This window comes from Sminthopsis crassicaudata, chromosome 1 (assembly GCF_048593235.1).
Source record: "Sminthopsis crassicaudata isolate SCR6 chromosome 1, ASM4859323v1, whole genome shotgun sequence".
Taxonomy (NCBI): domain Eukaryota; kingdom Metazoa; phylum Chordata; class Mammalia; order Dasyuromorphia; family Dasyuridae; genus Sminthopsis; species Sminthopsis crassicaudata.
The window spans coordinates 362,597,186-362,611,915 of NC_133617.1; positions in this window are offsets into that span (position 1 = coordinate 362,597,186).

Below are 14,730 nucleotides of genomic sequence, written 5' to 3' on the forward strand. Positions count from 1 at the left end.
CTTTCACAACAAGAGCTAATCTATTCATTTTTCAAGTCTAATGGATTTTATGTAGTCTGGAAATACGTGCACATTTAATGTACTGATAGTAAGAACTATCACTTTTGCAAAAGTTTTTGTACGTGTGTGTGTGTATGTGTCTGACACAGGATGGGATCTAAACCTACTGCAGCAGATGAGTGTTGTGTTAAGCAGATATTTTTAGGACCCTCTTTCTCTTTTCCTAATATCAGGAGGTGAGCAATGTGATCCTTAAAAAAAGGCTTCTTGGACAACCTTGCTCACTGTTATTTTCTTTTCTTTTCTTTTCTTCTTTTTTCTTTTTTGTTTTTTACAATTTCCATTTTCTTTTTAAATTTTTTTAAAATTAAAGCTTTTAATTTACAAAACACATGCATGGGTAATTTTTTCAACATTGACCCTTGTAAAACCTTTTGTTCCAAATTTTCCCCTCCTTCCCCCCAATGCCTCCCTTAGGTGTCAGGTAGGTATACGTATTTATAAGTTATCTTGCTGAACAAGAAAAATCAGATCAATAAGGAAGAAAAAACCGAGAAAGAAAACAAAATGCAAAGCAAATAACAACAGAGAGAGTGAGAATGCTATGTTGTGGTCCACACTCTGTTCCCATGGTACTCTCACGGGGAGTAGATAGCTCTCTTCATTGCTGAACAAGTAGAACTAGTTTGAATCATCTCATTGTGGAAGAGAGCCACATCCATCAGAATTGATCATTGTATAGTCTTCTTGTTGCTGTGTATAATGATCTCCTGGTTCTGCTCATTTCATTGAGCATCAGTTCATGTAAGTCTTTCCAAGACTCTCTGAAATCATCCTGCTGGTCGTTTCTTACAGAACAATAATATTCCATAACATTAATATACCATAATTTGTTTAACCATTCTCCAATTGATGGGCATCCACTAAGTTTCCAGTTTCTTGCCACTATAAAGAGGATTGCCACAAACATTTTTGCACATGTTGGTCTCTTTCCCTCCTTTAAGATCTCTTTGGGATATAAGCCAATTAGAAACATTGTTGGTTCAAAGGGTATGCACAGTTTGAAAACTTTTTGAGTATAGTTCCAAATTGTTCTCCACAATGGTTAGATCCATTTACAATTCCACCAACATTGTATCAGTGACCCAGTTTTCCCACATCCCCACCAACTTTCATCATTATCTTTTCCTGTCATCTTGGCCAATCTGACAGGTGTGTAGTGGTATCTCAGACTTGTCTTAATTTGTGTTTCTCTGATCAATATTGATTTGGAGCACCTTTTCATGTGACTACAAATAGTTTCAATTTCTTCATCTGAAACTTGTTTATATCCTTTGACCATTTACCAATTGGAGAATGTTTTGAACTATCATAAATTTGAGTCACTTCTCCATATATTTTAGAAATGAGTGGAAGCTGCTAAGTCCTAAGTAATCCTTATTGTGGCTCCACAGTATTTGAATTGTTTCTTTCTGGCTGCTTATATTTTTCATTGATCCGATTCTGAAATTTAGCCACAATATTCCTTGAAGTTTGAATTTTGGGATCTCTTTAAGGAGATGTTTGGTGAATTCTTTCAATAGCCATTTTACCTCCTGATTCTATGATATCCAGGCAGTTATCTTTGATGATTTCCTGAAAAATAATGTCTAGGCTCTTTTTTCATCATGGATTTCACGGTTCCCAATAATCCTTAGATTGTCACTCCTAGATCTATTTTCCAGGTCAGTTTTTTTTTTCCCCCAATTTGGTGTTTTACATTTTTTCCCCTAATTTTTTCTTTTCTTTTTTTTTTTTTTTTTTTTTTTTTTTGTTTTGTTTTGTTTTGTTTTGCTTGACTGATTGTTGTCTTATTGGGTTATTCATTTCCATCTGTTCAGTTTTGAATTTTAGTGAATTATTTTCTTAATTTATTTTTTTACTTCTTTTTGTATTTATCCAATTGAGTTTTTAAATGAGTTGTTTTGTTCCATGGACCTTTTTTTTTTTTTTTTCCATTTCACAAATGCTGTTTTTTAAGGAGTTATTTTCTTTTTCCATTTCACAAATTCTGTTTTTCTGGGAGTTATTTTCTTTTTCCATCTTATCAGATCTATCTTTTAATGAGTTATATGCCTTTTCCAAAACTTTTTGCAAAGTCTTCATTTTCTTTTCCCATTTTTCTTCTAGCTCTCTTTTAAAAAACCCTTTTAATTTCTTCTAGGAGAGTCTTGTGTGCTGAGGATATAACCTGTTATATCACCTTATGGGGCTTCATCTGGAGACAATCTTCCTTTAGTCTCCTCAGGATTGGAAGTCTGTTCTTTTTCACCATAAAAGCTGTCTCTACTCAGAGTACTTTTTACTTTTTTATTCACTTAAAAAACAAAAAACAAAAACAAAAACAAAAAAACTTAAGGCTTGCTTTTAGGGCAGGGGATTTTCTAAGCTTCCTCTACAAGTGGTGATTTCCTGTTTAAGTGGCTGCAACCGTGCTGACTCACTTCCAGCGTGGGGTGGGCATGGCCAGATCTTCTGAGATTCTGGCATTTCAGGGTTCACTATTTACCTTTTGTGTTTGTGTTGGTTATTTTCTAACTTCTCTGCTGATCTACTGGCTTGCAAGCAAGGCAGAGGCCAGTACTGCTGTAGATTCCTGTAGATTTCTCCCATAGATTCTCCATCCCACAGAGTCTGCACAGCTTGTCTGCACAGCCCTGTGGAGCCTGCTCCTTTCCTCTGTGTTGTCTGTGCTGGTGTCTGTGCTCAGCTACTTGTGCTTGGCCACCTCCCCCCCATTTCCTATTGAAACAGATCTTTTTTTGGCGATCTTTGAAGTCATCTTCTGCTAGTAATTTGTTGCACTCCCAATATTTGTGAATTCTGCTGGTCCAGAGCTAATGAGGCTAGATTTTCTAATTAGTATTAGTCAGAGTGTCCTCTCTATCTTGGCTCCACCTCTGCTCACTGTTATTTTCAGTGAGAAGACAACCATGTGGTCTATGCCACCTGTGGAGAGATTTGTGACTACAGCTCCCAGTGTAACCACACCTGCTGCTTCATCATTTTCATGTTGAGACAGATGTGGAAATACCTAAAAGTTCTCAGATGGTATGAGTAATGTCTTTTGATTCATGCATAAATAATATTTAAGTAAAACAAAATTGTAGTGAATTCATCAGCCTCATTCTTTCTTCCAAGTCCAGTGGCAAGACATGATCAAGACAACTGGTGATGGCCCAGGATGCAATAACTGATGTTGGTGCCTTCAATGTCTCACCAATCTTTAAATATTTCATGATTCCTATTTCAATTGCTCCCATGGCTATTGAAACAAGCCATTCTCAATTGCCCATTGTGCTGGGAGGAAGACATTCCTCTAAGGCACTGAAGGGTTTGAGACACCTTGCTTTCCCTTAACCTAGTTTAGTTTGCTGAAAACCAAAACAAAACTGCATGCTACCGCTTCTTGGAGGCACTAGTGAGACTTGGATGAAGCAGGTAGAAAACAAATGTGGAAAGCAGACCTGAAAAGGGCTGGAAATCCTTCATGCCAGACATATTTGTCTTCTCTGAACACACCTTATACCCTACACCTAGACATACACATACTTAATTTAAGACAGTCTTCTTCTTGTTCTTTTCCTCCTTTCTCCTCATCCTCCTCTTTCTCTTCTTCCTCCTCCTCTTCTTTCTGCTATTCCTCTTCCTTCTCCTCTTCCTCTACTTCCATCTCTGCCTTTCTCTGTTTCTGTTTTTGTCTCTGTCTTTTTCACTGTTTTGAGATTTTAATTTAGATGATCTCTAAGGTTCCTTCAAAAAAATTCCTATAAATGAAATTGATGGTAGAGTAGGAAAATCTATGGGAATTCCATAGAATTTTTTTTCCTATAGGGGAAGAATTCCATAGAATGCTTTTCCTATTCAGAAAAGCTGGATATTACTGGAGCCTGTAATTCTCATGCAAAGCGTGTTATTTCTCATTCTCATAGAGAAATCATCTTTTGGGCAGTTTTTCTTTAGGATTCTCTTTCTTCATTTTAAGTAAAGTGACAAAGCACACAATTTCTTTAATTTCCCCCTACACACACACACACACATAACTGAGAAGAAAGGAATATCTTAATTTTTGCCTGGAAGCTTTTGTCTTATCTAAATCAGTAATATCTTACTAAAATATATTGATATAGCCATAAGGCTGAATATTATTGATACAATGAATCACATTTCATAACTTAACTAAAGTTAATGAGATCTTGGAGAAAACTACCAACTACTAAAGTTAGGGAATTCCCCTAAACAATTTTTAGTGGTTTTCTAGAAATAAACCAGTCCAATGGCCAAAGTTTGTTAGACACCTTTAAAATTGCTTGTTTGAAATTGATATTTTTTTAGGTTTGCAAGTACCATAGGATATATAGATGAGGTTTCCAGAATACATAATTTTCAGTGAAGTTCATAATACATAATAAACTTATGCTAGTTGTAAATAGGATAGAAAGAAAATTGGTTTTCATCTCTATATTAACTTTGGTCTTCTTTCCTCTTTTTACTCCCTCTCTTCCCTATGGCTTGCTTTAATGAATGAACTATTTGTAACACCTTCTTGCTTTTTCCTTTCCATCTTCCCCACTTGTAAACAATTAGTCATTTTACTGAGTGTCATTACCAGAGTTGGCATTGGGACTGGTTGATTATAATTATTTTTAGGCAAGATTGTCCCTGTGTTTTGTTTTGTTTTAATGAGGAGATACAGTATTGAATAACTAATTGCTATTGGTCTTAAGCAGAAAAATAAGTGAACTAGGGATTTAGGGCACTTGAACTTGGGCAGGGAAGAGATTGTAATTGAATGATTAAATTGGATACTTTTCACCAAAATTGAGAATCTATACTATAATGATAATATATAGCATTTATATTGTACTTTAATGCCTTCAACATAATTCATGAATATCATCTCATTTGAAACAAGGAGAGAGATGCTATTATTATTTCCATTTTGCAGATGAGGAAGCTGAGGCTGACACAGGTCAAATAACTTTCCTAGAGTCACACAGATAGAATATATATAGAATTAGATTTGAACATATTTCCTGACATCAATTATAGAGCTTTTACTGAAAGCCAGCTTTGTTATTTATTTATTTTATATACATTTATTTATTTATTACACATTGCTTTATGAATCATGTTGGGAGAGAAAATTAGAGAAAAAATAGAAGAAGAGGGAAAAATATGAAAGGGAAAAATATGTTGATTTACTTTTAGTCTCTCTGTTTTTTTTTTCTGAAAATAGATGTTATTTTCTATCCAAATTTTATTGGGATTGCTTTTGATTACTAGACCACTGAAAAGAAAAAAGACTTTCATAGTTGATCATCACATTGTCCTATTGTACTGTAAGCAATGTATTTCTTGTTCTGATTGTTTTGCTCAATATCAGTTATTGTAAACATTTCCAGGCCTTTCTAAAGTCAGCCTATTCATCATTTTTAATAAAACATTTTTAATAAAAAAATCATTGCTTTCATATAATACAATTTATTCAGTCATTCCCCAATTAATGGGCATCTACTCATTTTCCAATTCTTTGCTACCACAAAAAGAGCTACTATAAATATTTTTTCACATGTGGGTCCTTTCCCCTTCTTTATGATTTCCAGTATTGTCACATTTTATAGTCCTTAGGGCATAGTTCCTGATTGCTCCCCAGAATGGTTGGATGATCTCATAATTCCACCAACAATGGATTAGTGTCCCAGTTTTTACACCTCTCTTGAATGATGCAGCTGGCAACGTAGTCACAAGGATATTATCAATAACTAAAAATTAAATGAGCTGCAAGGATCTATTGAAAATACTGGGTTTCTTGTGCACACACATACCAAGTTCCTTTTTTATAATCACATACTACCTTTATCACCTGTCACCTCTCAGCTCTTGTAACTTTTTAAAAAAATCATTATTATAGCCTTTTGTTTACAAAACATGAGGCACTGATTGTGTCATGAATATCTAACCTGATCTACTGATTCATTTTTCTACTTCTTAGCCAGTATTAGATGTTTTGATGACTACTACTTTATAATATAGTTTTAGGTCTGGTACTGCTAAGCCACCATCTTTTCTATTTTTTTTTTTTTTTTCATTCCCTTGATATTCTTGACCTTTTGTTTTTCCAGATAAATTTTGTTATTTTTTCTAGCTTTAAAAATAAATTTTTTGGCAGTTTGATTGGTATGGCACTAATAAAGTAGACTAATTTAGGCAAAATTGATATTTTTATTATAGAAGCTCAGCCTACCCATGAACAATTGATATTTTTCCAATTGTTTAGATCTAACTTTATGTAATTCTATCTTGGCAGGTAGACACCTCAATTTTTTTGTGTGTGTGTACAATTATTTACATTATTTAAATGGAATTTCTCTTTCTATCTCTTGATATTGTATTATCAGTAATATATAGAATAATATATAGAAATGCTGATGATTTGTGTGGTTTATTTTATAACCTGCAACTTTGTAAAAGTTTTTAATTTCTTTGAATAGGTTTTTGTATGATTTTCTAGGTTTCTCTTAACCATATCATCATCTCATCTTAAAAGAGTGATAGTTTTATCTCCTCATTTCTTTTCAGTTCTTTTTCTTTTATCAACAAAACCAAAAATTTTGATATAATATTGAATAAAACTGGTAATAATGGGCATCCCTGTTTCATCCATCTGTTTTTGGGAATGCATCCAGCTTCTCTCCTTTTTAAAATAATAATTGCTGTTGATTTTAGATAAATACTACTTATTATTTAAATGAAAACTCCTTTTCCCCTTATTTTCTCTAGTCTGTTTAATAGTAATCGATGTTGTGATTTTGTGAAAAGTTTTTTTTTTTTTCTGCATCTATTGAGATTTATCATGTTTTCTGTTGTTTTCATTATTGTTATAGTGGATCATAACAATAATTTTTCTGATATTGAATCAGTTTTGCAATCATGATATAAATCCTACTTCGTTATACTGTATTATCCTGTTGATATATTGATGTAATACCTGTTAATATTTTATTAAAATTTTTTTGCATTTGCATCAATATAAATTGGTCTGTAATTTTCTCTCTCTGTTTTGGATTTTCCTAGTTTAGATATTAGTACCATATTTTTTGTACTTTACCTATTTTCCCAATAGCTTACATAGTATTGGAATTAGCTATTTTTTAAATGTTTGGTAGAGTTCACTTGTAAATATCTTATGGAGTTAATTAATAGCTTGTTCAATTTCTTTTCTAGAAAGGGACTATTTAAGTAATATGTTTTCTCTTCTATTAATCCAGCAAATTTATATTTTCATAAATATCCTTCCACCTGGGTTAGATTATCAGATTTTTTGGTCATACAGTTGAGCAAAATAGCTCCTAGTTATTGATTTAATTTCTTTTTCATTGGTAGTAAGTTTACCATTTTCATTTTTAATGCTGGCAATTTAGTATTTTACTTTCCTTTTTCAAATCAAATTCACCAAAGGTTTACCTATTTTTCTGGTTTTTACATGAAACTAAATCAGTTTTACTAATTAGTTCAATAGTTTTCTTAGTTTTGATTTTCTTAATTTCTCCTTTGAATTTCAGAATTTTTAATTTTATATTTAATTGGAGGTTTTTAATGTGTTCCTTTTCTACTTTTTTTTAGTAGCATGATTAATTCATTGATCTCTTTGCCCATTTTATCCATATAATTATTTAGAAATATAAAATTTCCACTAAACACTGTTTTGGTTACATGTCATAGTTTTGGTATGTTGTTTCATTATTGTCATTCTATAGGATGAAATTATAGATTGTTTCTGTGATTTTTTTGTCTGACTCATTGTTTCAAATTAGATTTTAAAATTTTCAAAGTAAAAATTCTATTTTCCATCACTCTTTATTGAGTATATTTTTTTGCTTCATGGTCTGAAAGGGAAGCATTTATTATTGCTCCCTTTTTGCATTTGATTGCAATGTTTTTATGCCCTAATATATGGTCAGTTTCTCTGTAGATGTCATATAGTGCTGAGAAAGAGCTGTATTCCTCCTTTCCCCTATTCAATTTTCTCATCAGACCCATCATATCTAGGTTTTCTAGGATTCAATTAGCCTCCCTTGTTCCTTTCTTGTTTATTTTGTGGTTAGATTTGTTTGATTCTGAAAGAGAGATCTCTCACTAATATAATTTGCTATTTCTTCTGGGAACTGGTTTAATATTCTCTCTCAGAATTTCAATACTCTATCACTTTGTTCATATGTATTCAATATTGATGCTATTTCATTGTTTATGGTACCCTTTAACAGGATGTAATTTCCTTCTTTCTCTTTTATAATTAGATCTACTTTTTCTTTTGCTTTATCTGAGATTAGAATCACTACCCCTGCTGTTTTTGCATCAGCTGAAGCACAATAAATTCATATCCAGTCTTTTACCTTTCCTCTGCATGTGTCTTTCCTGCATCAAATGTGTTTCTTGTAAACAACATAATGTAGGATTATGTTTTTAATGCACTCTGCTATTTGCTTCCATTTTATGGGGAGTTCATCCCATTCACATTCACATTTATAATTCCTAACTCTATATTTCCCTCCATCCTATTTTCTCCCTTTGCTCTCTCCTTCCATCCTGTGTCTCCTTAGTAGTGTTTTATTTTTTAACCCTCCCAACCCATTATCAGTCCTCCCTTCTATTCCAGGTTCTCCTTTTTCTTTCCTCTTTCTCCTCCTACTTCTTTATAGGATAAGATAAATTTCTGTGCCTAACTGAATTAGTGATTCCCATTTTGAGCCAAAACTGATGAGATCAAACTTCAGATAATGCTCATTCCCTTCCTTTCTTTTCCTATATTGGAATAGGTCTTTTGTGCCTCTTCATGCTATCTACTTTATTCTGTTATATATCTCCTTTGCTTTTCTCCTAATACAGTCCTTTGTTGACCTTTTAATTTATTTTTCTTTGATGTTATGGCATTGGAGTCCATTCACAACCACACTTTCTATCTCTATGATGCCCCTCTCTTTTCCCCCCTGTAACAGATACAATTCTCAAGAGATACACATATCATTTTTCCACCTAGAAATGTAAACAGTTTGAGGGTAGGGCCAAGATGGCAGAGAGTAGACATGGCTTTATGTGACCTCCTCTGACCTTCCCTCAAATCAACAGCAGATTAAGCCTCTAAACTAGTTTTGGAGTGACAGAACCCATAAATATTTGGAGTACATCAAATTTCCAGAAGAAGATACTTTAGAACAATTTCAGGAAAAGTTTATTTCAATCAGGGGGGTGGGGCTGAGGGAGTGGGGTGAGGCTACTGAGCATAGACCTCAATGCCTTGGGGCAAGGAACTGGGGTGGGGAACCAGAACATTGCCACATCTGCACACTAAAGAAGCTATTGTGAGACTCTTAGGCTACTTTGTTCTAGTTGCAAGCTGGTAGTTTAACAGATTTGCTGTGAGACACCCAAAAGCAAATTGTAAGCCACTAAGCTCCAGAAGAATGTGAAACCTGGCTTCAATTATTCAGTACCAGAAGTCAGTCAGAAACACTGGCTTCAGGGAAAACTAAAGTTGCAATTTCCCCTTTGCCTTAAGGGCAGACTTCAATTTTTAAAAAATGAGCAAAAAAGGAAAATAATTCTGACCATAGATAGCTCATATAGAGTGAGAGAAGAACAGAACTCAAACCCTGAGGTTCTTCAAGGCAAATCAGTTCCCAATGAAGCCCCAAAGGGTGATATGAGTTGGTTCCCATTTCACAATGGGAGAGAATGGTAGAAGAATTCAAAAAGTATCTTTTAGAGAGTTAGAAGAAAAATGGGGAAAGGAAATGAGATCTTTGCAAGAGGGTATAGAGAAAGAAAACCAGAAATTATCTGAAGAAAACTTCTTAAAAATAGACATAATGAAATGGGAAAAGTATATAACTCCGTACAAAATATAGATCTGATGAAATGGGAAAAGTCAAATAATACCTTAAAAAATAGATTTGATGAAATAGAAAAAGCATATAACTCCTTACAACATAGATATGAAAAAGAAACCAATTCATTGAAAAACAAAATTTCTAAAATGGGAAAAAATACAATGAAAAAAATAATTCATTTAAAAATCAGGTGGCCAAATACAAAAGGAATCAAAAAAGCTAAGTGAAGAAAATAATTCACTAAAAATTAGAATTGAACCAAAGGAGATGAATGACTCAAGAAATCAAGAATCAGTAAAAAAAAAAGAGAGAGAGAGAGAGAGAGAGAGAGAGAGAGAGAGAGAGAGAGAGAGAGAGAGAGAGAGAAGAAAAGAAAAGAAAAGAAAAGAAAAGAAAAGAAAAGAAAAGAAAAGAAAAGAAAAGAAAAGAAAAGAAAAGAAAAGAAAAGAAAAGAAAAGAAAAGAAAAGAAAAGAAAAGAAAAGAAAAAATAGAAGAAATGTAAAATACCTCATTGGAAAAACTGTCCTGGAAAATAACTCTAGAAGAGGCAATCTAAGGATTATTGGACTTCCTGAAAACCATGATGATAAAAAGAGCCTAGACTTCATCTTTCAGGAAATCATCAAGGAAAACTTCCCTGATGTCCTAGAACCAGAAGGTAAAATAGCTATTCACTGATTACTGCTGAAAGAAACCCCCAAATTAAAACTCTAAGGAATATCATAGCTAAATTTCAAAAATGTAAATAATTTAATCTTTAAATTACACACACACACACACACACACACACACACACACACACACACACACACATATATCTACTCCTATTTACCTTTCTATGCTTTTCTTGAATCCTGTTTTTGAATATTAAATTTTCTTTTTAGCTCCTTTTTTTTTCAATAGAAATGATTGAAAGTCTCTCATTTCATTAAATATCCATCACCTCCCCTGAAAGATGATCCTCTGTCTTTCTGGGTAGCTAATTCTCAGTTATAACTCCAATCCTTCTGGAATATGATATTCCAGACTCTCTGATCCTTTATTGTAAATACTGCCAGATCCTGGGTAATCCTCACTACTGCTCTATGATACTTTAATTGCTTTTGTCTGACATCTGGCAGTATTTTTTTCTTTGAGATTATAATTCTAGAGTTTTGAAAACATAGTTCTTGGGGTTTTTCTTGTGGGATCTCTTTCTGGAGGTGATAAATGAATTCTCCCTCACTATTTCTATAGTATCAAGGCAGTTCTCCTTTATGATCTCTTGAAGAACAAAAAAACTTCAAACTAAAGAAGAGATTTTGAATGTCATTAGACTCCTTTCATGTGGCAAAGTGCTGATTGTATTCCTAGAAATGGTCGTTCTGTAATAACCACAGGATGTCTCTTTCTTAGTCATTACCAGCAATGTTTTCCAGTCTCCTTAATTGACTGATTCTTTACCTGAAAGACAGTCATCTACCCAAGAGTCAGTGTAGCTCCAGAATGGCTGAGGAATGGTTAACATTGTATTTGCAGCCCAATATCTCCAGGACAATTATGAGGAGCAGAACAGAGATTTGTATGCAAACTTCATCAGTCTGATCAAGGCCTTTGATATTGTCAGTTATAATGGCTTGTTGAAGATCATGGGGAAATTTGGCTTCCCAGAGATGTTTATAAGTTATATAATGCCTGTTTTCTGATGGTGTGTTAAAGGGTTTTGAATAAAAATTATGCTTTCTTACTTTCCTAGTCATTAATGAAGTAATATTATGTTTTTGCTCCCAAGCTTTTTGCAGGATTTTTTTCATCAATTTCAGATGTCTTCAACAAGCAAAAAAAAAAATAACAGCAACAACAACATTAAGGTTAGCTACTGCACTGATAACAGATTATTTAACTGAAAAAGGCTACAAGCCAAGACTAAAGTTGAAGGAGAGCTGTATGTGATATTTTTTTGTTTGCAAATGATTGTGCACTCAATGCAGCCTTTGAATCTGAGATGCAACAGAGTATCAATTGATTCTTTGTCACTTGTGCTGATTTTGTCTTGACAATTAATACCAAGAAAACACAGGTTATTTATTAGCCAGCATCACACCACTCATACACAGAACCATTGGTTACAGCAAATGTAGATATTTTGAGTGCTGTGGATAACTTCACTTACCTTGGCATATTTTTCAATGATTTACACAAAGATGATGGGTTGATGCACACATTGCCAGAGCTAGGTCAATATTTGGGAGGTTCTGAAAGAAAGTATAGGAAGAGAAGAAATATTTGGTTGATTACTAAACTGAAGATCTGCAGAGATGTTGTGCTGATCTTATTATTGTGTATGTTTGAAACCTTGGCAATATACCAGAAAATTGAATATCTCCACTTAGTATACATATGGACTAATTTTGTACAACTTGTGGTAGAGATTTCTGAACTTATTTTATTTTGATCAGTTTTACTCATACACCTAGTAAGTCGCCATCAACATTATGATATTATTTGATTATGAAGGATAAAAACACAGAATAAATGCATAAAACTTACCTGAGGTGAGTTCTAGATGCCATTCTTGGAATTTTCTAGCGTAGCCTATAATCAGTATGAATTCACTAAAGATATAAAGAGATATGGTGATATAAATCAGATTTTGTTTTATGAATATCCATTTGGTAGCTGTCAGCTGTTTGGAGAATGAATAAAGAGCATTCACTTTTATCCGGATAATCACTAATTAAGCATATATCTTAAGGTTTAAAAAAAAAAAAAAAGATTAAACTATTCAATCTACCTCAAACTACTAACAGCAATACTTTTTGCAGTAGAAAAAGACACAAAGCAGAAATCCATTGATTGAGGATAAATTAACCTAAATAAATTGTGGGCCTGACTATAATGGAATATAATGAGCCTCAAGAAACAATGAATTTGGAGAATATAGAGAAGCATAGGAAAACTGATGTGAAGTAATACAGTATAGTAAGAAGATTGAGAAATCAAGTAATTAATAAATGAACATTTACTAAGTAGGAAAATAAGATTTTAAAAATGTAAATAAAAAGGACAAAAAACAAAATCAGACACAATAATTAGCCAAGAAATTTGAAACCAGAGGGTTGAAAATGTATCATTCCTATTCTTTGTAGGGTTGTGCTCCTAGTAGTACTGTTACATGATACACTTAGTTAATACTGTTAGATTTGATGGCTATATTATTTATGTAATAGTTGAATGATTTAGTATTTCAATAAGTTACCCTATCCTATTTTAAGTGAAAAGCTAATCAATCTATCAATCATAGGCCTTATTCTAAATGTGAAAATTTATCCATATTAGTTATGTAGCAAAAAAAAAAAAAAAAAAAAAAAAAAGTTTGTATAGGATAAAGAAATTTGGCTATATTTTAGGAATTGTCTACAAATCACCAAGTTAGTTGGGACAAAAATCATTCCAAAAAATTGGAAAGCATGGTTTTGCATTAAACCCGTGGTGAGAACTATCTTTCAGAGAAACAAGGGTCTCAGTTTTTGCCTTAGATAACATTCTTTCCTTCTCTGTCTTTAGACAAACTAAAACTTGAAAGGGAAGAAGGATGTCAGACTTTTCCCATCGATGTTCTATTAGTATCCTTGGTTCAGAAGATAGCAATGTCTGCACTGAGAGGCAAGGACAGACAACATGTATTTATAGTTAAACAAGGAAATGAGCAAAGTATACCATGTGTTAGGGAATCTTCTTGAACATCCCCATGTATAATAGAAATGGACCTCTACCAAGTACTGTTATGAGCCAGCACTCTAAACTTGAAACAAAGGATTCTTACAAGGTACAAAGTCAGTGGAATTGATAGAGACAATAGTTATCTAATTTAGCACGGTTCAGTATGATTGATCTGGTCCTACAAGGAGATGTTATGGGCCAGAACTTAAAACAAGGTACTAAGTGGAATTGAGGAGACAATGGTTAAATCTAGTTTAGCATGGATTTAATCCTACAACAAATAATGGTTTCCTAGTGATATAATGATTAGTTTATATTCAGAATATAAGCAAGAAGCTCTCAGGGCCAGAGGAGACGAGCACTAGAAGCTCTTGGAAGCTGAGACAGATTCATTCCATTGTCCATCTTTATGGTGGCTGGAGGCTGAAGCACAAACCTTTGCAGATTTGGAGAGATTCAGATGGCAGAGAAGGAGGAAGAAGCTCAAGCCCATGGAACCAAGGAGAAAGATAGGACTATAAGAAAGCTAAGCAGGTCCCAGGAAAGGAGACAAGACTTGGAAAGAGACTACAGAGGATTTGGACTTTAACCCCTGGATACTTGTATGGTGATTACCAAACTGAAACGAAAGCTGCCTCTAGAGACCCCCAAGAAAACCCAACAAGAGAAGATTACATGTTAGAAAGAATATTACAAAGTACTATCCTCAAGTTACTACTTTGCCATATGTACACTTTAAGTATATGTTTTAATTGATGGATTTATTATAGATATTTTGGAATGGTTATAGCATATACCACATAGTATTAGCAATTTGTCTCTGTCTCTCTCTTTCTCTTTCTGACTCTCTTTCTGTCTCTCTGTCTCTATCTTTCTCTGTCTCTGTCTTTCTGTCTCAGTTTGTCTGTCTGTCTGTCTCTGTGTCTCTGTTCCATCCTCCCTCTCTTTATTGTTTCTCTGTGTCTCTCTGTTTATTTTTTTTCTTTCTCTTTCTCTCTCTGCTAATTGAACTTAGCTATTTAAATGACTTTAGTTCATGACATTAGAGAATCATGTCCCAATTCCTTCTTCAAGAAAACAATAAGAATGTTTGATATG